Genomic DNA, 23,293 nt, shown 5'->3' with positions numbered 1-23,293 from the left:
TGTATATATTCTTCAGCAACTTACTTGATTCCATCTCTGTACTCACATCAGAAACACCCTCGTAATTAATATTGTATGATTGTAACTTTCAAAATCTGGTAGAATAAATCCTCCAACTTGGAATTCTTGTTCAAGATTGTCTAGGCTATTCTAAAGCAATTTTGTTCAAATATAAATTTTAAGATCATGTTGCAAAATTTCACAACTATAAAACTGTTAAAGCTCCTTGGGATTGTATTTTGTTTTTTATCACATCTGTTTTTATTTATGCTGATTTTTTTTTATTTTAATTGGAGGCTGATTACTTTACAATGTTGTGGTGTTTTTTGCCATACATTGACATGAATCAGCCACAGGTGTACATGTGTTCCCCATCCTGACCCTCCCTCCCACCTCCCTCCTCATCCCATCCCTCAGGGTCATCCCAGTGCATCAGCCCTGAGCACCTTGCCTCATGCATTGAACCTGGACTGGCGATATATTGTATTGAATCAATATAATTTGGGGATATCAAAATAACTTGACATCCTAAGTTATTTGCTAATTAAGAAATATGGTATACAGCTGAGTTTGTCTTTTAAATTTCTGTCAGCAACATGATCTGACCATATTAGACTCTTCTTTGATAATTAGTATATTTAGGCTATTTTTTTAATTTTTATTTAGGCTATTTTAAATGAAATTTTAGATTACATTTTTAATTTCATGTGTCAGTATATTGAAATATGGTTGATTTGTATGTATTTAATTGACTTATTACTAATAGTGCATTTTATAGGTACTTTGAAAGTTTTCATATATTCATGTCAATTGCATAAGAGCTTTATGTCTTTTAAATCTTTATTTTGTGTTACTACATTAGTTAGGAAGTCCATCATAATAATGAACCAAAGAGTGAACAAAAATGCATCTTTATCTTTTGTCTTTTTTTTTAATGCTGCTTCTTTTTATTTATTTATTTTTCCCATTTATTTTTATTATTTGGAGGCTAATTACTTTACAATATTGTAGTGGTTTTTGCCATACATTGACATGAATCAGCCATGGATTTACATGTGTTCCCTATCCCAGTCCCCCCTCCTGCCTCCCTCTCCATCCCATCCCTCTGGGTCTTCCCAGTGCACCAGCTCTGAGCACTTGTCTCGTGCATCCAACCTGGATTGGTGATCTGTTTCACCATTGATAGTATACTTGTTTCAATGCTGTTCTCTCAGAACATCCCACCCTCGCCTTCTCCCACAGAATCTAAAAGTCTGTTCTGTACATCTGTGTCTCTTTTTCTGTTTTGCATATAGGGTTATCGTTACCATCTTTTGTAAGGACAAGTTTGATAGTTAACAATTAATTATAAGATGCCAATAGGGTATTTGTAGATATTTTTTATAACTTTGGAAATATTTGCTTCTGATTCTAGATTACTTCCCGGATAATTCTAGGGCTTCCCTGATGGCTCAGTTGGTAAAGAATCCGCCTGCAATGCAGAAGATTCTGGTTTGATTCCTGGGTTGGGAAGATCCGCTGGAGAAGAGATAGGCTACCTACTCCAATATTCTTGGGCTTCCCTTGTGGTTCTGCTGGTAAAGAATCCACCTGCAATGCTAGAGACCTGAGTTTCATCCCTGGGTTGGGAAGATCCCTGGAGAAGGGAATGTCTATCCCCTCCAGTATTCTGGCCTGGAGTATTCAATGGATTGTGTAGTCTATGGGGTCAGAAAAGAGTCAGACGCGAAGAGCAACTTTGACTTTCACTTTTTCACTCCTGCTGCTGCTGCTGCTAAGTCACTTTAGTTGTGTCTGACTCCATGTGACCCCATAGACGGCAGCCCACCAGGCTCCGCCATCCCTGGGATTCTCTAGGCAAGAACAATGGAGTGGGTTGCCATTTCCTTCTCCAATCACTTTTTCACTAGATTACTGGAAATTTTATCATAAGGTATATTGAAATACACTATTTTTCTTTTATTCTCTTAATGCAGTGATTTTAGCAATTTATAACACAAGTTTTCATTCTTAAAATACACTAGACATAGTCCTTACTGATCTTTAGTTTTGTTCTTTCATTATCAAAAGAAGTGTGTTAAAATATCTGATTATGTTTGTAATTTATCTATTCCTCTTACTCTGATGTTCCCTTTTAAAAAATAAGCTTGGAATTCATGTTATTAATATGTTTGCTATTTATTGGCCTTTTTTCATCTTTATGGACTATCTCTTTGAGTCTGTAATACCTCTTTCGTTTAAATCTCTTGTATGATATTAGTATAGACGTTTACATTTTATTTCTAGTTAAGGTTTTCAGCTTTTTACTTTCAAACTAGTCATGTCCTTATTTTTAAAATCTGTAAGCTTTGAATTTTAATGCATTTTATTTTTTATCTAATGTAACAAGCTTTAGCTTTTCAGTAAAGAAATAAGTCTTTTCATAATGAATATAAATTTCTAAATTAGTTGAGCTTAGTTTACCATTACCTATTTTTCTTTTTTCCTGTCCTGTCTGTTCTTTGCCATTGTATTCCTCATTTCTCAACTTCATTTTACATACTTTTTACATACTTTTCCTTTAATTTTTAATGTCCACATCTTATATAAATATTTTATTAATTATTCTTGAGACTACATTCTTCACCTGTTATAACTGAACTTAATTCAACTCCATTCCCCATTCCTTCTTTTCCATTATTTAATCACTAAATTTTACTCATATATATATTATATAATATATATTATATATATATATATGGTAAAAGACCCCACAAGACATTGTTATAATTACTGCTACAGATCATTGCTACTTTTATATTTAATTATATGTTTGCCTATTTTAGTATATTTCATTATTTGTTTCAATTTTATGATTTCATCTGAAATTACTGACTTTATCCTGAAAGAAATTCCTATACCTTCTCTTAAAATTGAAACTTATTTGAAACAAAAATCTGATTTTTTTCTTTTTGTTTATTAATGCCTTCATTCACCTTCACTTTTGTGCTAATTTGGTAGGTACAGAATTTTAGGTTGGAAAGTGCACAAGTATTGTTATTGTCATTTTCATTACTTTAAAGACATCATTTTATTATCTCCTGCCTTCATATTTTCTGTTAACAAAGGCATTAGTCTTACTGTTGCTGCTTTGAAATTATTGTCTCTGTTAACTTTGATGAGTTTTAAGATTTTCTGCTTGTATTGTCTTTTCAGCATTCTAAGACAAGACTAGACATGATTTAGTTTCTATTTATCCTACTTGATATTTACCAAGCTTCTTGAATTTGCTGGTCATGATATTCATCATTTTTGGATGATTCTCAGACATTAATTCATCAAATATTGTTTCTGTGCCATTTTCTTCATCATCTTCTGATATGCCAGTACACACAATTCAGACCATTTAATTGTACATATTATATGCATCTTGGCATTATATTACCATAATTGAAAATAAAACCTTTAATGGACAGACACCTACTGAGAGACTGGCTGGAAATGGAGAAAAGTTTAGAGAAAATGTGTATAAAACATTCCAGAGGTCACAGTAAGGCTGCATTTATGGAATTGAGCAGCAGGTGAATGTCTACGAGAAACATTGGTCGAGGAAAACAGGAAGTATAAAAATAGAAGCAAAGGGAATTTTATACTCCTGAAAGTATTTAAAAGTATGGGTAGCCAGACATATGAGAAAATGAAAATGATAGTAACTTTTCCTAGGTACAACTCTAAGTTGCACAAGTTAAAAAAAATAAGGAAGCCAGAACAAATACTTATGACAAGAGAATACACATGAAGCACCCTATGTAGGTAGAAATGGATGACTACATTCCAGATACAATTAGAGTGGTCTTAGACATCTCTCACTGGGGCAGAGCAAGTTCTTGGGCATTTTCATGGCACTTCCAAAATCTGAGAGCAGGACAGTGGGCATGAATATCATAAAAGGGATCGGAAAAAAATAACTGCAGATGATGACTTTCCTTTTAAAAGTCTCTAGCACAATGCTAAGGAAGAGAAGAAAAAAGTATAGTTAGAATAATTAAAATTTAAGGTATTTACTCTTTCATGATGGCATATTGTGCACTTTTAAAATATGAAAGCACATCTGCATCTTCAAAGGAAAACTTTCTTAGTATCCTAGAAATTATTTAGTTTTACTTTTCATATATATTCAATTAAATGATCTATGCCGCACACTTTAAGAAACAGCTTTCAGGAGTTCATGTATTTTGTGATCCTTAAAACTTTGAACAAAAGTTGGTATTTTGTGAATTTGTGCATTAGCTCAAGATCAGTTTCTAATTGTATCATTACTTGAATGCAGTTTTTCATGTAAGTTTGTTATTCTGTTAACTAATATCAGAGGCATTAACCAAATTCTCTTAGTTATTTTGAGAAATTACTTTGACATGAATTTTATACAGTTCATATAGTGTTTTATGAGGCATGTGGGAGGAGATAAACAGAGGTGAGTTCCTTACTCTGACTTAACCATAATTGTTGCTTGTCAGCACTAGCATCTGTAGCATGTACTGATTGAACATCATTTCCCCCCACAGGTTAGTAAAGTAACAAATCCCACAAGATCAGCAGTGTCTAATGATACTCTTACTATTTTAACAGTTAAATGTGCCCTTAATATAATGTCTTGTGTAACTGCAATTCACTGCAGCATGTTATGAACATCTTGCTATTGAAACTGCACACCATTTCCCTAATCAAATTTAAGTGAATTAATATTACCTATAAAATGATGTATTCTTTCATAATTTTGGTATTCAAATTCACTACATCCTGTACTGTCTTCTCATACAGACTATTCTAGCACCAAATAGATCTTGAGCTCAGTTGCTCGTGTCCGGCTCTGTGACCCCATGGACTGAAGCACACCAGGCCTCCTTGTCCATCACCAACACCCAGAGATTACTCAAACTCATGTCCATTGAGCCAGTGATGCCATCCAACCATCTCATCCTCTGTTGTCCCCTTCTCCTTTCACCTTCAATCTTTCCCAGCATCAGGGTCTTTTCCAGTGAGGCAGCTCTTCGCATCAGGTAGCTAAAGTATTGGAGTTTCAGCTTCAGCATCAGTCCTTCCAGTGAACATTCAGGACTGATTTCCTTTAGGATGGACTGGTTGGATCTCCTTGTAGTCCAAGGGACTCTCAAGAGTCTTCTCCAACACCACAGTTCAAAAGCATTAATTCTTTGACACTCAGCTTTCTTTATAGTTGAACTCTCATATCTGTCCATGACTACTGGAAAAAAATAGATCTTCACTGGGACTAAAATTAAATGTGCAGTTTAACATCTGTGTTATTAATAACTTATGCATGAGCTTTAATTTTTCTGAATGTGTTTGCTCAAATTTAAAATAAGAATAATATTGGTCTCTACAGAATTGGGAGCTTTGTAAAAATATCCATCTTTATGTATTAAATAAACCATTAAATTGTTCATAGAAATTTCCTAGATTTGGGGGGTAAAATGCCTTTTATTATACGAGTTTGTGTACCTGTAATACTTTCAGTACTTCTATTCAGTTTTCTTAATCAATTACCAATAACAACCAAAAAACTCTCATTTTTTATTCTCAAGAAAAAGGGCTCTTTTACTCTTATTCTTCGATGCTGATATTGTAAATCAGTATAGACAACCCAGTTAGCTAGGGTTAATTCCAGATTATGCTTGTTGTACCAGCATAGTTGTCAGTAGCATCTCCTTTTACTCACAAAATTGCCCAAGTAAGACAAATAATAGTATAGTGACCCATTTTGTATGGCTCCAGCAATACCTCTGTGTTCTGCTTTGGTATGAGATATTGTACACTCATTTTGACTTTAATTAAATTGACAGATACAGCTAAGTCTTCCCATTGGTACCTTTTTCTTCTTTAAGTTTCTGGATACTGCCTTGGACATAGATGTGACAAACAGATATTTACTGAGCTGTGTTTCAATTTTGATACTATAATTGGCATTATTTGGTAAAATATTTTTGTGAATGCTTTCATACATTTGAGGTTGGACCTTCCATATCAGAAAAATCTCTTCCTGTACTTACATTGTTTAAAGTTTGTATGAATGAGTGCAATAATAATATTTAAAAGGTCATTAATTAAAAGAGATAATATGTAAGAGGAATTATAAATATTTATTATCTTTTCATGTTTTAAGAACTCTACTAGAGTCATCAAACACAGAAGTAAATTAAAAGGAAAAAAATAAGCCTCTGCTTCCTTGGTCTTAAAGTGAGATAGATTGGTAATTGAAAAATACCTTCCCAGAAAAATTGTAAATATACATATTAGTAATTGTAAGTGGCTTAGTTAAATTTACATAATTGCTGCATTGGAATAGAATGTCAGATAGTGAAACCTAGAAAGTTTCCCTGAATTAGGGATTATTTGCTAAAATCTGAGGGAACATACTTCTATTTCTGTTAATATGATGACTTATATATATTTCAAAATTCTCCCAGTGGGGGAAAAACACAAGAGCTTCTTAAAATATAAATTTAAGTGTATATTTACAAATATATTTAGTTTTACAAGATAATAAGGAATAATCAAATGAGAAAATGAATATAAGAAATAAAAAGTTTTAGTATGTTAGAATCAAATAACTGCTTCAACAAACCCAAAATCTCAGAAACTTAAGATATTAGAACTTCATGTTTTGTTTTTTTTTTTTCTTCTTCTATAGGGCAATTCAGTTCAAGTGTCTGGTGATGAATTCCATGTAGTAATTCTAAAATTACTCCTCACACATAGATACTCCTCAGAGACTTGGAGTTCACTGCTTACATTTTCAGCTTATAATCAGTTACCTTTTGCAGCTCTGCTGGAACAACATTTTTGCCCTCTTCCATTTTACTTGGCTTGTAAACAGAGCAAATCCTCTTGAGCTCAACAGTTTCGTATCTAATGTGTTGCTAAATGTAGCAATTTGCTACCAATATCCTTCTAAAATACCATTTTCAATTTCTTCTGCAGTTTTAGGTTAGTAGGCACTTGGTCTATATTGCAACTTATATATCTCAGCATTATTTAGCTTGGGTATAGTGCAGGTTACACTATAGAACCAAACAACTTCTACCACAGTGGAATGAGACAAAACATTTCTCCTTCACTGATTACCATTATATATCAAATTACTATGTGACTCTGAGTTTTGCTTTGTGACATCTTTACTGTGGAATCAAAGCTGATAGTACAGTTACTTCCAGGAAGATTGCTGGTCAATTGAGCAGAAAAAAAAAAAAAAGAGAGAGAACTTTGTAGAACTAATACCTTGTAATTAATGCTCTAGTCCCAAAGTGTTATGTTACTTTTACTTGTAGTTCATTGGATGGGACTAGTTGAGGAGGACCTTATTCAACTACAAATGAGGTCCTCCTGAACTAGTGAGCTACAAGTAAAGATGACATAATGATGGCTCAGCAACTGAAGAATCTGCCTGCAATGCAGGTGAGGCAGTAGTCTCAGGTTTGATCTTGGGTTCTGAAGGTACCCTTTAGGAGGAAATGACAATCCACTCCAGTATTCTTGCCTTGGAAATCCCTTGGACAGAGGAACCTGGCAGATGTGACTAAGCACATTACATGCTAAGTTGCTTCAGTCTTGTGTGACTCTTTGTGACACTATGGACTATTGCCCTCCAGGCTCCTCCTTCTATGGGATTCTCCAGGCAAGAATACTGGAGTGAGTTGCCATGTACTCCTCTAGGGGATCTTCCTGACCCAGGGATTGAACCCACATCTCTTATGTTTCCTGCATTGTCAGGCAGGTTCTTTACCACTAGCACCACCTGGGAAACCCATTTGGATGAGATTAGTTAAGGAGGACCTCCTCCAACCACGAAGGAACTGGGAAATATAACGTGTATGTAGGAAATGTGCTGAGACAGAAATACTGGGAAACATCTGTAATTACTACTACAATAGATCCATGTTTCTTTGTTCTAATTTTATGATTTTATGTGTTCTATGAAGCCTCTACCAGCATCTTCTATGAATCTTAGCTGTTGTCACCTAACATTAAGGAAATGCCCCGTGGATTATGAAAGCACTGCAAGTGACCAATTTATAGATTAGATAAAGTAATGCTAGTGCTGTAAGGGTTAAACCTAAAACATCACTGACTTAACACAAGAAAGTTTACCTCTTGTTTATGAAAAGTTAAATAAGTGCTATTGGAGGCTCTTCTTTAGGTGATTTAGGATCTACTCTCCTACAGTCCTGGCGAAGGCAATGGCACCCCAGTCCAGTACTCTTGTCTGGAAAATCCTGTGGATGGAGGAGCCTGGTAGGCTGAAGTCCATGGGGTCGCTAAGAGTCGGACATGACTGAGCAACTTCACTTTCACTTTTCACTTTCATGCATTGGAGAAGGAAATGGCAACCCAGTCCAGTGTTCTCGCCTGGAGAATCCCAGGGACGGGGGAGCCTGAGGGTCTGCTGTCTATGGGGTCGCAAAGAGTTGGACACGACAAAAGCGACTTAGCAGCAGAAGCAGCTCCTACAGTCCTGTGGCTCTGCCATTGTCAGCACATGGACACTGACCAGGGGACCAAAGAAGATAATTAAATGACTCTGTGAGAGATTTTTTTAGGTCTATATCTAGAACTTTCATTTGTTACTTCTGCACATGTTCTATTGCCTGGCACTTGGTCACACCACCACACATAAATATACAGAGCTAAGATAATGTGAATCCTGGTTGATCAATAAAATCCCAGTAACATCATTCCAATCCCAAAGAAAGGCAATGCCAAAGAATGCTCAAACTACCGCATATTGCACTCATCTCACACGCTAGTAAAGTAATGCTCAAAATTCTCCAAGCTAGGCTTCAGCAATATGTGAACCATGAACTTCCAGATGTTCAAGCTGGTTTTAGAAAAGGAAGAGGAACCAGAGGTCAAATTGCCAACATTCACTAGATCATTGAAAAAGCAAGAAAGTTCCAGAAAAGCATCTATTTCTGCTTTATTGACAATGCCAAAGCCTTTGACTGTGTGGATCACAATAAACTGGAAAATTCTGAAAGAGGTGAGCAAACCAGACTGCCTGACCTGCCCTTTGAGAAACTTGTATGCAGGTCAGGAAGCAACAGTTAGAACTGGACATGGACCAACAGACTGGTTCCAAATAGGAAAAGGAATAAGTCAAGGCTGTATATTGTCATCCTGCTTATTTAACTTATATGCAGAGTACATCATGAGAAACGCTGGGCTAGAAGAAGCACAGGCTGGAATCAAGATTGCTGGGAGAAATATCAATAACCTCAGATATGCAGATGACACCACCCTTATGGCAGAAAGTGAAGAGAAACTAAAGAGCCTCTTGATAAAAGTGAAAGAGGAGAGTGAAAAGTTGGCTTAAAGCTCAACATTCAGAAAACTAAGATCATGGCATCTGGTTCCATCACTTCATGGGAAATAGATGGGTAAACAGTGGAAACAATGGTAGAATTTTGTTTTGGGGGGCTCCAAAATCATTGCAGATGGTGATTGCAGCCATGAAATTAAAAGACACTTACTCCATGAAAGTAAAGTTATAACCAACCTAGATAGCATATTAAAAAGCAGAGACATTCTTTGCCAGCAAAGGTCCGTCTAGTCAAGGCTATGGTTTTTCCAGTGGTCATGTATGGATGTGAGAGTTGGACTGTGAAGAAAGCTGAGCACCGAAGAATTGATGCTTTTGAACTGTGGTGTTGGAGAAGACTCTTGAGAGTCCCTTGGACTGCAAGGAGATCCAACCAGTCCATCCTAAAGGAGTCAGTCCTGGGTGTTCATTGGAAAGACTGATGTTAAAGCTGAAACTCCAATACTTTGGCCACCTGATGCGAAAAGTTGACTCATTGGAAAAGACCCTGATGCTGGGAGAGATTGGGGGCAGGAGGAGAAGGGGACGACAGAGGAGGAGATGGCTGGGTGGCATCACCCACTCGCTGGACATGAGTTTGAGTAATCTCCGGGAGCTGATGATGGACAGGGAGGCCTGGCATGTTGTGATTCATGGGGTCACAAAGAGTCAGACGTGACTGAGCGACTGAACTGAACTGAACATTTTAAGCTACATAAGGAAATCTAAAATATTTGGTGCAGGGCTTCCCTGGTGGCTCAGACACCTGCAGTGTAAAATATTTGGTGCAGTATTATTTAACTCTATCCTGGCCAGATATAACCCTTAATATACCAGCTAAGTTCTAGTAAATTTAGACATTAGATATCTCTTTTGAAGTCTGTGCTTTAAAATAACTCAGAAAATAATATCTGTAGATATTATTAGGGAATCTAGTAGAAACTTTTATAGAAGTAGGATCATAAAGAGAGACATCTTCATATATTTTCATTATAATATTCAAGAAAAAGTTAAACCCACTGTGAAAAAGATGTCTTTGAAGAATCTTTCTTGTCCTGATTCTTTTATTGAGTAGGTGGGAAAAAAATTTATGTTTAATTTGCAGAGAAGACAACTGTCATAAAATAGCATGAATAAAATTAAATTTTATTTTGTGAAATATATAAAAATAAAATGAGGCCATTTAAGAAATTATTCTGAAGTGTTCCTTATTTGCAGTGTTGTGCTAATTTATACTGTATGTACCATATAGCATATACACTGTATGATATGTATATGTACATTTATATATATATGCATTATTTTTCATATTATTTTCCATATCATTTATCACAAGATATTTAATACAGTTACCTGTGCTATACAGTAGGACTTAACTGTCTGTAGATTATATATAATATTTTGAGTATCCTAACCCGAAACTCCCAGTCCATCCCTCCCCACTTCTTCCTACCTCTTGGCAATCATAATTCTCCTTTTTATGTCTGTGAATTTGTTTCTGTCTCATAGCTAAGTTCATTTGTGTCACATTTTAGATTCCACATATAAGCAGTATCATGTGGTATTTTTCCTTCTCTTCCTGACTTGCTTTCTCAGTGTGAGAGTCTCTCGGTCCGTTCATGCTGCTGCACGCGGCTGTGGCTGAGTGTGTATGTCCCACTGTGTATGCACCATGTGTCCTTACCCACTCATCTGCTGATGGGCATTTAGGTTGTCTCCATGTCTTGGTTATTATAAGTAGTGCTGCAGTGAATATTGGGGTGCTTGTTTCTGTTAGAATTATGGTTTCATCCAGATACATACCAAAAAGTGGGGTCACTGCATCATATGGCACCTCTGTGTTTATTTTCTTAAGGAACCTCTATACTGTTTTCTCCATAGGGGCTACACAAATTTACATTCCCACCAACAGTGTAGGAGGGTTCCATGGGGGCATTTTTATATAAAGTTGTTTAAGTTGTTATCACACTTAGCCAACTAGAAATTCAAATTCTCTCTGGAAAAGCACATATTCAAAACAGACCTCAAAGAATATAGATTAATTTCCCAAGCATTTGCACTCATGTCAAAATACATGCATTCAAAAGAGAATCATGAGTAAGAGACACAGGGAAACAAAAAATAAGGTAAATTCTTTTTTTTGGTAATTTTATATAGAATGCAATATAGATGAAATTTATACAATTTAAATCAAAATCAAAAGCTTAAAAGATAAACTAAAAATAAGAATTACAGAAAGTCCAGGAGAAGTTTAAAAATAAGTAATTCTAGAAATAAAAAACATAATACATATTATTAAAGCATACTGGACTCTTTATGAAGCACACTAAGATAAACTTGAGGAAAAAATTAATAACTTGTACTTGGAAAAAATGTGAAGACATTAAATATAGTCCAGATATGTAATTAGAAGAATATTGTGAAATTAAGATACATGACAAGTAATTTAAGAATGCTCATAAACATAATAATATTCAAGTAAAAGATGATAGAATGGAAAAGATATGATTTTTAAAAAGATACTAAGCATTTCCATAATTGCAAAAAGAGGTACAACATAAAATACAAACACTTTGCATTGGTGTTTAGTGAACAGGGCCAAGGGACTAAAACTTTTGCAAAAGCAGTAGCTAAGAGTGAAAAATTGATTTCAAGGTTCACCAAATTATAGAAATAGTGCTAAACACCACATCACAGACTTCCTTTTAAGGTGAAACAGGCAATAAACTAATCTTCACAAAGGCTGTTATCTAGTTCCAGATGGGCTGCAACCCATAGACTAATCCCCATGTACTTTAATAGCATTCTAGAGAGCAAAAAATTAAATGTTTAGAAGAAGGTACCATTAGAAAGAATTTAAGTTATCTCCATTATTTTTGATACCAAATAGCCAGCTTTTAATAAAAGAACATAAATCATGTTAATGGAAAGAGTCACATACAAAATGAAGAGGAAGAAGGGAGAAAAGAAAGAGTAGAGGATTGGGCAGAGATGAGAAGAAAATCAGAAGATAATAAGATCATAAAATTACCGTACATGGATTTTAAAATAACCATGTTTTAATTTATTCAGAAAACAGGTGTTAAAATGGAGAATGGAGAATTTTGCCAAACATTTGTGATCAAAAAAGAGGGAGAATAAATAATCAATGGATTGCTAATCACTACCAACAAAAATGAAAGAAAAACAAACCAACCTACACTCACTGAAAAAGTTAACCTAGGAAAATAAAATGATTGCAACTAAAAAAATTCAATAGAACAATGAAATTACTTAGAAAATTTGTAAGCAGTGGGGCAAATCAACATAAAATACACAGGTAATGATGTAAATAGAGGAAGGAAAAAAAAAAAGATGTTAAATGACCAAAAAAAATAGAACAATTTTAATGAGTTTGATAGCTTTTATTCAAACTGTGGATTGGGAGAGTTCAGTGCCTAACAAGCAGTGGGGTACTCTTTCTGACGGATGTCTAGGCAAGAGCAAGTTTTATAGGGTGTCAGAAGCAGCAGTGCAGAGACCGCACGGTTTTGGCTGGGGTTGCATGGCTGACCTTCTTTAGAAAGATCCAGGAAAAGGTAAATATGTATAGAGCCCAGAGTTGGCTCGGTGGTTTGGGATTGACTGACTAGATATTCTATGTTTCTGATTAAGAGGAGCATTTATAAGAACAGGAAAGCTCACTTTGCTGCCATGTCACCCCAGGCAGAACGACTCCATCTTGGACCTAGAAAATGTTTTCAAGGTTTCTGTTTCTCAAGAAAATTATCTTTGTATATGTGTGATTATGTAATGAAAACTCATCTGGATGTAGGTATGATTTATTCTTTTTTTATGAATGTATAGTATACCTCAGTGAATAAGTTTATTTAAAGCATTAGTGTTGATCATGGTATCGCATTGCCAGAAGTTTCTGGGGACAAGTAGAGGTCAAATCACATAGCATTTCATGAGGCAAATATTAAAGACTTTTGTTTATGTATAAGGTAATTGAAGTCATTTACATATTTTAATAAAGGACTTCCCCTCAACATCTCACTTGCACTTTAGAATTCCCAATGCAGAAATGGGGAATGAAATGAAAACGGGAAAGTGGATTTGGCAGAATAACTAATATTCTCTAAGATACATAATGAGCACTTGTAACTTGAATTACTTTGTGGATGTGGTTGGAGAGGGGCAGGGAGGGGGAGTTACTATCAAAATAAAATGATTACATTTAATGGATATAATTTAGGTTATATCAACGGGACTTGCTGCTGGGTCTGATTTGGGCATGACTGGAGAAGGAAATCAGAGAAGGCAATGGCACCCCACTCCAGTACTCTTGCCTGGAAAATCCCATGGACGGAGGAGCCTGGTAGGCTCTGGTCCATGGGGTCACTAAGAGTCAGACACGACTGAGCGACTTCACTTTTCACTTTTCACTTTCATGCATTGGAGAAGGAAATGGCAACCCACTCCAGTGTTCTTACCTGGAGAATCCCAGGGACGGCGGAGCCTGGTGGGCTGCCATCTATGGGGTCGCACAGAGTCGGACACGACTGAAGCAACTTAGCAGCAGCAGAGAAGGAAAGGGTTAAATAATATCTCCAAAGTTTCTATCTTGCATAACAGAATAACTGGAAATATCTTTTATTAATAGGTAACAGTGCAAAATGTTTACTTACATAGTGAAATGTAAACTTTCTGCTATGGTTTAGAATGTTGAGTATGAAATATTTTTAAGACATTCAAATAGAGATGTCAAAGAATCTTTTTCCATCATAATCTCTGAGGAGAGATCAGAACTGATGACATATTTTTTAAGTTTTCTATTTGTAAGTGGATTTTGACACCAAGAATATGGGTAAGATCATCCAGAGAGAGGACATCGATTGAGATGAAAAGTCTTTTTAGGTCCAAACCTGGAGGGACTAAACTTAAAACTGTATTGCAGTTGAAAACAAATCTGCAAAGGAGACTGAATTGGGGTTTAGTGAGGAAGAAAGAAAATCATGAGAATATTATGAAAGAGAATGTAGAGCAAATCGGAGTTCAGGAATGGATGGGGAAGGAGCCACACTCTGGGGTAGAAGGAAGGCTGGTTTTAATGACAGAGGAGCTGTGGTTTGGATCCAGTAGTTTTGGTCATTGAGGCAAAATCCAGTGTGGTCAGTCACAAGTCGTGTAGGTGAGAGAATCAGAACAATAAAAATAACCAAACGTTTTGAGAACATTGGTTATGAAGGAAAGCTTACTTCTTGAGAACAGGAGGAAGAGTGGGACCCACGGAATTTTGTTGTCATTGCTTTGCTGCTGTTGTTGTTACTAATTTTTGGAATGATGAGGTTTGAAAATATATTTTTTAAAATGAGAAAAATGAAGTTACATGCATCTGATTACATATTGAAGAGAAAGAATAGATAATAATCAGTGAAAGAAAAGATAGCCTAAAAGAGATCCCAGGCACAGATTGAGGCATTCTCCTTTCAGAGGGGAAGAGGTGCTCATCTGCTGTAGCAGGTGGTTGGATTCCAAATCAATGGGTTTTGTAACTGAAAAAAATAAAAAAGACTGCTTCCAAATACGTGATTTTGGAATCAATTTTAAGTATACAATTTTTAATATAAAAATATGTCCAAGTTTAAATTTTTAAGAAGAAAGTGTATGTGTTCAGATACATAGTTTATAGAATATGTATATATGTTGCTCAAATTGTATTAAATGAATAAATTATTTGAAAAGAAGATTTTGCTATACAAAGAGCAAGTCACATTGCTTATATAATTCATCAATTCATGATATACTCCTCACAATTCTCCATTTAAAGCTATAGATACAGTTTTAAAACTATAAAACTATAGTAAAACTATAATTGATATTATTAGCATTTACATACAGTTTAAGTATTTCAGATTTTAGGAGCTAATTCCTGGTAATGAAAAAGTTATAATCTCCAGGCTTCTAATTCTTATATTTAAAAAGATGTAAATATTTTGCCCTTTATTATTTTAATAAGATGAAGTATATTCTTTAAAAGAGTATTAGGATTATATTTTATTATAGTGAGTATCTATTTACATAAAAATAAATGTAAGTGAAAGAGTGACTCTATTTGTATCTCCATAAGCCAAGCTGTTTCTAATCTTTATTCAGTTGGTTTTGTGTTGTGGATATAATGAAACATTTTAATTGCCTGTGTTCTTTATAGGGAAGACATGACACCAAGCTGTCAAAACTGAGTTCTGATTCTGAGATAAATCTCCTTGTCTCATACATTCAGATATTTTAAAGTTTCAACAGTTAGAATGCATCTTAAGACCAATATCATAAGAAATTTTACAGCTCTCAGTTAAGAGACAAAAATGATGATTTTTAACCCAATTCTTCCTTAATAAATTATGAGATTTTGAAATCTAGGACAGATAGGTGAGACCTAATTCATTTTTTTTCCAAATAATTACCAGAAATGGGCAGAAATATGTAGGAAAATACAGCAGGGGAAGGGAGAGGACTCTACAAGTGTAACCAAACTTAAACAGCAATACACATGACTAATCCTCTTTAATATGCATTACAATTTCACATTGTACAAAATTCAAGACTACAAGTACAGGCTTTAGAAGGCAAAATGTGAGCAATACTGTGATTTTATAATGCAAAACTGTTCATGCATTAATGTACAAAAGAATCACTTTAGATTATTTATTATTATTATTAAACAGTTTAGAATACTTTTTATTGAAATACTGAAGAGATACATTGTAAGTAAATATAATCACTAATTCATTTTTAAGCCCTCTAAAGCTCCTATTCAGGCTTCCCTGGTAGCTCAGCTGGTAAAGAATCAGCCTGCAATGCAGGAGACCCCAGTTACTTTCTGGGTCTGGAAGATCCACTGGAGAAGAGATAGGCTCCCCACTCCAGGATTCTGGGGCTTCCCTTGTGGCTCAGCTGGTGAAAAATCTGTCTTCAATGCGGGAGACCGGGGTTCGATCTCTGGGTTGGGAAGATCCCCTGGAGAAGGGAAAGGCTACTCATTCCAGTATTCTGGCCTGGAGAATTCCATGGACTGTGTATCCATGGGGTCACAAAGAGTCGGACACAACTGAGCAACTTTCACTTAAAGCTCCTATTCAATACACATGATTTCTTTTAACAGTTAGGATCTCAAATATGATATTTATTATTTGATTTGCTCTGTTTAAAATATATGAACACTTGCACTTCCAAGAAATTGATAGATAAACCAAGAGAAGTAAAGCAATTTTATACATTTTTATGTGTAAATTAACCTCTATAAAAAATGGTGAATGGAAAGAGTTTAAACATTTATCTCCACCTATGATCAGCTTCCTAGATTTGCACATTTTGCTGTATAGATGTTAATGTAATTATGTCATGATATAAAACAGAATTTATAAAAAGTTAACTTTTAGAAACAAATGGGGGAAATTTTTAGTTCTAAGTGAAACAGTATAAATAGACCCAGAACAATTGTCCTGGGCATTGACTCAACAACTGAAAAACTTACATACTGTGTCAACTTAATGTTGATCTAGATTTGACAGTATCAGAAAAAGCAAACTCTCTTCTGTAAACTGTTGTTTTGTAATGCGTGCGTGCGCGTGCTAAGTCACTTCAGCCATGTCTGACTCTGCGACCCTATGGACTGTAGCCCACAAGGCTCCTCTGTCCATGAGATTCTCCAGGCAAGAATACTGGACTGGGTTTCCATGCCTTCATCTAGGGTATCCTCCTGACCCAGGGATTGAACCTGTGTCTCCTGCAACTCCTGCATTGCAGGCTGATTCTTTACATTTGAGCCATCACGGAAGCTGGTTGTTTTGTAGTATACATACATACTACATTCTAAGGCTGGCTTTCCTTATGGAGGCAAAATGACTGGCAGCAACCTCTGATGCTAAGACTTTCCATGTAGAATCTGCAGGATGTGAATGGAAATTCTAAGGAGCTGCAGCTGATTTTTCCTCATGTCTCATTCAACAAAACAGGCTTATTGCCCACTTTTTAGCCAGTCACTCTGGATAAATGATGAGAAGTAGTAATCAGGTTAAGAAAATCAGGTTTTCCAAAGAGTTCCAGGAAATTATGGGGTCAATTTACTAAAAAGCAACAGGGTTACTTCCAGGAAATGTGGATATCCAAACTAAAATTATGGAAATGTTACAGATTTAATTGAAGAATATACCTGAGTCCAAACTGGCAAATGTAGCATATTTACACTTGTAAACAATTACCTTTTAATGTTTACCTATATTAGGTTTTCCTATATCTAGATTTTCTAAAAAAACACCTAGAAAATATGAATTAAACTGAAGAACAATTTTTCTACTTCCCAACGTTCAAAGTGAATTTAAGATTATGGTTTATAGACTCATACATGTACTCCTTATTGATAGTAACCAAGAAGTGGAAAGATAATGAAAATAATATATGTTAAAAAAAGTTTCAAGTGCTTGGGAAAATGTAGCTGAGCTCTTCTCAACTTGTATCAGTCAGTTCAGTCGCTCAGTCATGTACAACTCTTTGCTACCCCATGAAGCGCAGCACACCAGGCCTCCCTGTCCATCACCAGCTCCCAGAGTCCACCCAAACCCATGTCCATTGAGTCGGTGATGCCATCCAACCATCTCACCCTCTTTCATCCCCTTCTCCTCCTGCCCTCAATCTTTTCCAGCATCAGGGTCTTTTCCAGTGAGTCAGCTCTTCGCATCAGGTGGCCAACATATTGAAGTTTCAGCTTCAACATCAGTCCTACCAATGAATACCCAGGACGGATCTCCTTTAGGATGGACTGGTTGGATCTCCTTGCAGTCCAAGGGACTCTCAAGAGTCTTCTCCAACACCATAGTTCAAAAGCATCAATTCTTCAGTGCTCAGCTTTCTTCACAGTCCAACTCTCACATCCATACATGACCACCGGAAAAACCATAGCCTTTACTGGATAGACCTTTGTTAACAAAGTAATGTCTCTGCTTTTTAATATGCTATCTAGGTTGGTCATAACTTTCCTTCCAAGGAGTAAGTGTCTTGTAATTTCATGGCTGCAATCACCATCTGCAGTGATTTTGGAGCCCAGAAAAATAAAGTCAGCCAGGGTTTCCACTGTTTCCCCTCTATTTGCCATGAAGTGATGGGACCGGATGCCATGATCTTAGTTTTCTGAATGTTGAGCTTTAAACCAACTTTTTCACTCTCCTCTTTCGCTTTCATCAAGAGGTTCTTTATTTCTTCTTCACTTTCTGCCATAAGGGTGGTGTCATCTGCATATCTGAGGTTATTGATATTTCTCCCAGCAATCTTGATTCCAGCTTGTGCTTCCTCCAGCCTAGCTTTTCTCAAGATGTACTCTGCATATAAGTTAAATAAGCAGGGTGACAATATACAGCCTTGACGTACTCCTTTTCCTATTTGGAACCAGTCTGTTGTGCCATGTCATTTCAAACTGTTGCTTCCTGACCTGCATACAGGTTTCTCAAGAGGCAGGTCAGGTGTTCTGGTATTCCCATCTCTTTCAGAATTTTCCACAATTTATTGTGATCCACACAGTCAAAGGCTTTGAAATAGTCAATACAGCAGAAATAGATGTTTTTCTGGAACTCGTGCTTTTTCGATGATCCAGAAGATGTTAACAATTTGATCTCTGGTTTCCCTGCCTTTTCTGAAACCAGCTTGAACATTTGGAAGTTCACAGTTCACGTATTGCGAAAGCCTGGCTTGGAGAATTTTGAGCATCACTTTACTAGTGTATAAGGTGAGTGCAATTGTGCAGTAGTTTGAGCATTCTTTGGGATTGCCTTTCTCTGGGATTGAAATGAAAACTGACCACTTCCAGTTCTGTGGCCACTGCTGAGTTTTCCAAATTTGCTTGCATATTGAGTGTAGCACTTTCACAGCATCATCTTTCAGGATTTGAAATAGCTCAACTGGAATTCCATCACCTCACAAGCTTCGTTGGTTGTGATGCTTCCTAAGGCCCACTTGACTTCACATTCCAGGATATCTGGCTCTAAGTGAGTGATCACATGTATAATTTTTATCAAAATTACATCAAATCTAAAATTTAAGGCTCTGTCAACTGGGTAAATTTTAGTTTTAATGAGATTAAATATGATGGGTAATTTTAATTTAGAAAGAAACTTATGGAATTTAATTAGTACCAAGCTAATTATTGGTATAAATTGTTATTTTGCTTTTGTTTTGTAATATTGGGTCTTATATATGTTGTTTGACTGAAAAAAAGTCTTAAAAAAGTAAAACATTTTTAATAGGTTTGATTAATTTCTTCAGAATTGTTTTACATGTGTGTAGTAGGAAATTCTGATTCTAAATATAAACTCATCTTTTTATGAGAGGAAAAAATGTGCTAACATTACCCTTGTTCTTTAAGATAATTTAACCAATGCTACACTCACATATTTTAGTATTTATTTTAAATGTCACGATGGAAATGTTAATTTTGATATTTTCTTTATTCTATTTAATCTCTTGAGATATATCTCCTTTTTTTAGTACTAGAAAATGTACAGTGTACAAATAAGATTCATGTTTTTATTTTTTAATTTTAAGTTTATCACTGCTGGTAACTACCAAGTTGTGTTTCTTTATACCCCAAAATGGAACTATTCTGTTTTGCATGATAATCTGAGGACTTTGCTTTGTAATGTTTTTGACCTTTAGAAACTTTTAGAAATTTGCAAAACATGACCTGAATTTTTTAGTGAAGGAAAATACAGTAAGGAAGAACTCAGTGTTTTTTATACCAAGCCTTACATCCAATGACAAATATGTATCTGAAATTCAAAGGTAAAGTTTTCTTATATTGTACGAACAATTTTTGTAAACCTATTTTTTTTAAATCATTAATTCAAGTAAAAGTCACATTCCATATATCCCTTAACTTTCCATTACACTTCATGCTCTTAATTCACCTGTGTCCAGTATTATCTTCTAACATTCTACCTGCATTCCACTTTTTAAAAACTACCATTTTATAGGCATAACATTTTGAACTTTAATTTTCTTTTCTTTAGTGATGTTTCTTGGGCCATGTTTTGGATTCTAAAATCAGAATGTTAAATTCAGTTGTCTGATAATGTGAGTTGCAGAACACATCTCTCTTTTCATTAATTAATATTTTAGCAGGAATATTTTTGAGGCAATTTTCTCACATTTGTTTTCTGATCCAATGGAATGAGTGTAATGGACAGAAGGTGGGCACAGATAGAAAAGAATGGTGACTTTCCAAAGCATACTGAGAAAATTGATTTGGTAAGGTCTAATTTGGTGATAAACCATAAAATCTTTTCAGTTCTTGCTTATTTTGTGTACACCTATATGTCTTTTTGACTAGACTCTTATGTAGGTATTAATCTGATTTAAAATGTTTATGTAAATCATCAGAATTATTGGTTAATAGTTAATTCAGTAGAGGGAAGAAGCTAGCTCAGTAGACTCTGAATGGAGCATGCTGTTTTCCTCCTTGTATCTATTATATATGAAACTGAAGATAAGATGCTATCAGCAGAAAAAAAGATTGTTTCAAATATGAGACTTTTAAACAAACCTCACAGTAACCACAAAATATGTCTAGAGTGGAGACATAAAATAATAAAGGGAAAATTGAGAAAAATACCATGTAAAGCCACCAAACTAAAATGGCAGAAGGAAAAAGAAGCAATCTGTATACAGAACAACCAGAAAACAAAATGGCAATACTAAATCCTCAACTACCAACAGTTACAGTAAATGTAAGTGGATTGAGTTTATCTGTCAAAAGACAAACAGTGGCTAAATGGATTAAAAAAACAAAAGACCCAATATATGCTGCCTCCAAGACATTCACCAGTTCTAAAGACAAACAGGCTAAAATTGAAGGGATAGAAGGTGATACTCCTAATAAATGACAGCTGGAAAAAGGAAAAATACGCATATCAGAAAAAATAGACTTCAAGCAAAAGAGGTAACAAGAGACAAAATTGGAGAGTGTATAATGATAAAGGTGATAATTCATCAATAAGACACAATAGTTAGTAATGCATATACACCTAACAGGACAGCCAAAATATACAAAGCATTTATTACCAGAACTAAAGGGAGGAATTGACAAGATAATAATAGTAGGGGACTTTAACACCCTACTTTTGTCAGTGGGTGGATCATCCAGGTAAAAAGTCAACAGGAAACAGGGAAAAACAGCTTTTAATGAAACACTAAACTGGATAGTTTGATGTGTTTCTACAGAATATTCCATCCAAATGTAGCAGAATGCATATTCTGAAGTGCACATGGAACCTTCTCAAGATAGATCATATGTTGGGATATGAAGCAAGTCTCAGCAAGTTTAAGAAGATAGCAGTTATACCAAGTACCTTTTCCAACATGAACTAGAAATAAGCTAGAAAAAAAGAGCTGGAATTATGTTTAGACAGAATAGTTTGCTACAGAACAGCTATTAGGTCAATGAAGAAATCAAAGGAGAAAAAGAATACCTGAAGGCAAATAAAAATGAAATACAGCAGTACAACATACTAAAATATATTTAGTGCAAAAAAAAAATAGTACTAAGAGGAAAGTTTATAGCAATACAACAATACAGGCCTACCTCAAGAAACAAGAAAAAATTCAAATAATTTAGCCATACACCTCAAGGAACTAAAAAAGGTAAGAACAAATGAAGTCCAGAGTTAGTAGAAGGAAGTAAATAGACTAAAAACACAATAGAAAAGATAAACAAAATTGGCAAACCTTTTAGCTAGACTCAGTGAGAAAACAAAGAAAGTGCTAATAATTAAAATCAGAGAAGAAAGAGGAAAATTACAATGGATGCCATGGCGGGAAAAAAAGGATTATAAGGGAACAATATGAGCTGCTATGCTATGCACAACAGATTGGACAACTTAGAAAAAAAAAATGGGCAAATTCTTAAAATCATACAAACATGCAGAACTCAGTCATGAAGATATAGAAAAGCTATACATTCATCAGTAGTACATAGATTAAAACATTGAACACACAACTCCTCCACAGGGGCTTCCCTGGTAGCTCAGTGGTAAAGATTCCATCTGCCAGTGCAGGAGACACAGACTCAATCCCTGATTTGGGAAGATCCCATATTCTGTGGAGCAAATAAGCCATGTGCCACAAATACTGAAGTCCATGCTCCTCAACAAGAGAAGCCACTCAGTGAAAAGCCCATTCACCACAGCTGGAGAGTAGCCCCTGCTTCCTGCAAATAGAGAAAAGCTCTGTGCAGCAACAAAGACCAGCACAGCCAAACATAAATAAAATTGAAAAATACTTTAAAAGCTCCTCCAAAATATAAGTCCAGAATGATATGGCTTCACAGGTGAGTTCTACCAAAGAGTCAAAGAAGATTTAATACTTGTCCTTCTCAAACTGTTCCATAAAACTGAAGGGGACAGAGCACTTTCTGTCTAATTTTGAGACCAACATCACCCTGGTACCAATATCAGACAAAGACAATACAAAAAAAATGAAAAGTACAACCAATATGTCTGATGAACACAGATATAAAAGTCTTCAACAAAATATTAACAAGTCAAATAGTGTAATATATTAGAAGTATCAGGGTTTCCTAGGTGGCTCAGTGGTAAAGAATCTGCCGGCCAGTGCTGGAAATGCAGGTTCAATCCCTGAATCAGGACAATACCCTGGAAAAGGAAGTGGTAGCCCTCTCCAGTGGGAAATCCCATGGACAGAGGAGCCTGATGGGCCACAGTCTATGGGGTCACAAGAAAGTAGGACACAACTTAGCGACTAAATAACAAAATTAGAAGTATCACATATCATGATTAAGTGGGACTTATTCCAGGGATCGATGGTGGTTCAATATTTGCAAATCAATCAACATGATGGACCACATTAACAAAATGAAAGATCAAAATCTGGGATCAGCTAAGTAGATGCAGTAAT

General features: G+C 35.4%; 1 long non-coding RNA gene across 2 annotated transcripts in view; it reads left to right on the top strand.

The window, feature by feature from the left end:
• The window catches only part of LOC110135495 (uncharacterized), a 57,424-nt gene that overhangs the window by 437 nt on the left and 33,694 nt on the right, over positions 1-23,293 (top strand). The window contains exon 2 of one of the 2 annotated variants that reach the window (XR_002313387.2): positions 20,392-20,455. The exons of the other annotated variant lie outside the window; for it this stretch is intronic. This is a non-coding gene — a long non-coding RNA (uncharacterized lncRNA). The remainder of the gene's footprint in view (positions 1-20,391; positions 20,456-23,293) is intronic. 2 annotated transcript variants of the gene reach the window in all.

The sequence above is a fragment of the Odocoileus virginianus genome, chromosome 21 (genome assembly GCF_023699985.2).
Source record: "Odocoileus virginianus isolate 20LAN1187 ecotype Illinois chromosome 21, Ovbor_1.2, whole genome shotgun sequence".
NCBI classification, from domain to species: Eukaryota; Metazoa; Chordata; class Mammalia; order Artiodactyla; family Cervidae; genus Odocoileus; species Odocoileus virginianus.
Note: the sequence above shows the minus strand (reverse complement) of the source record. Positions and strands in the feature narration are given on the sequence as shown.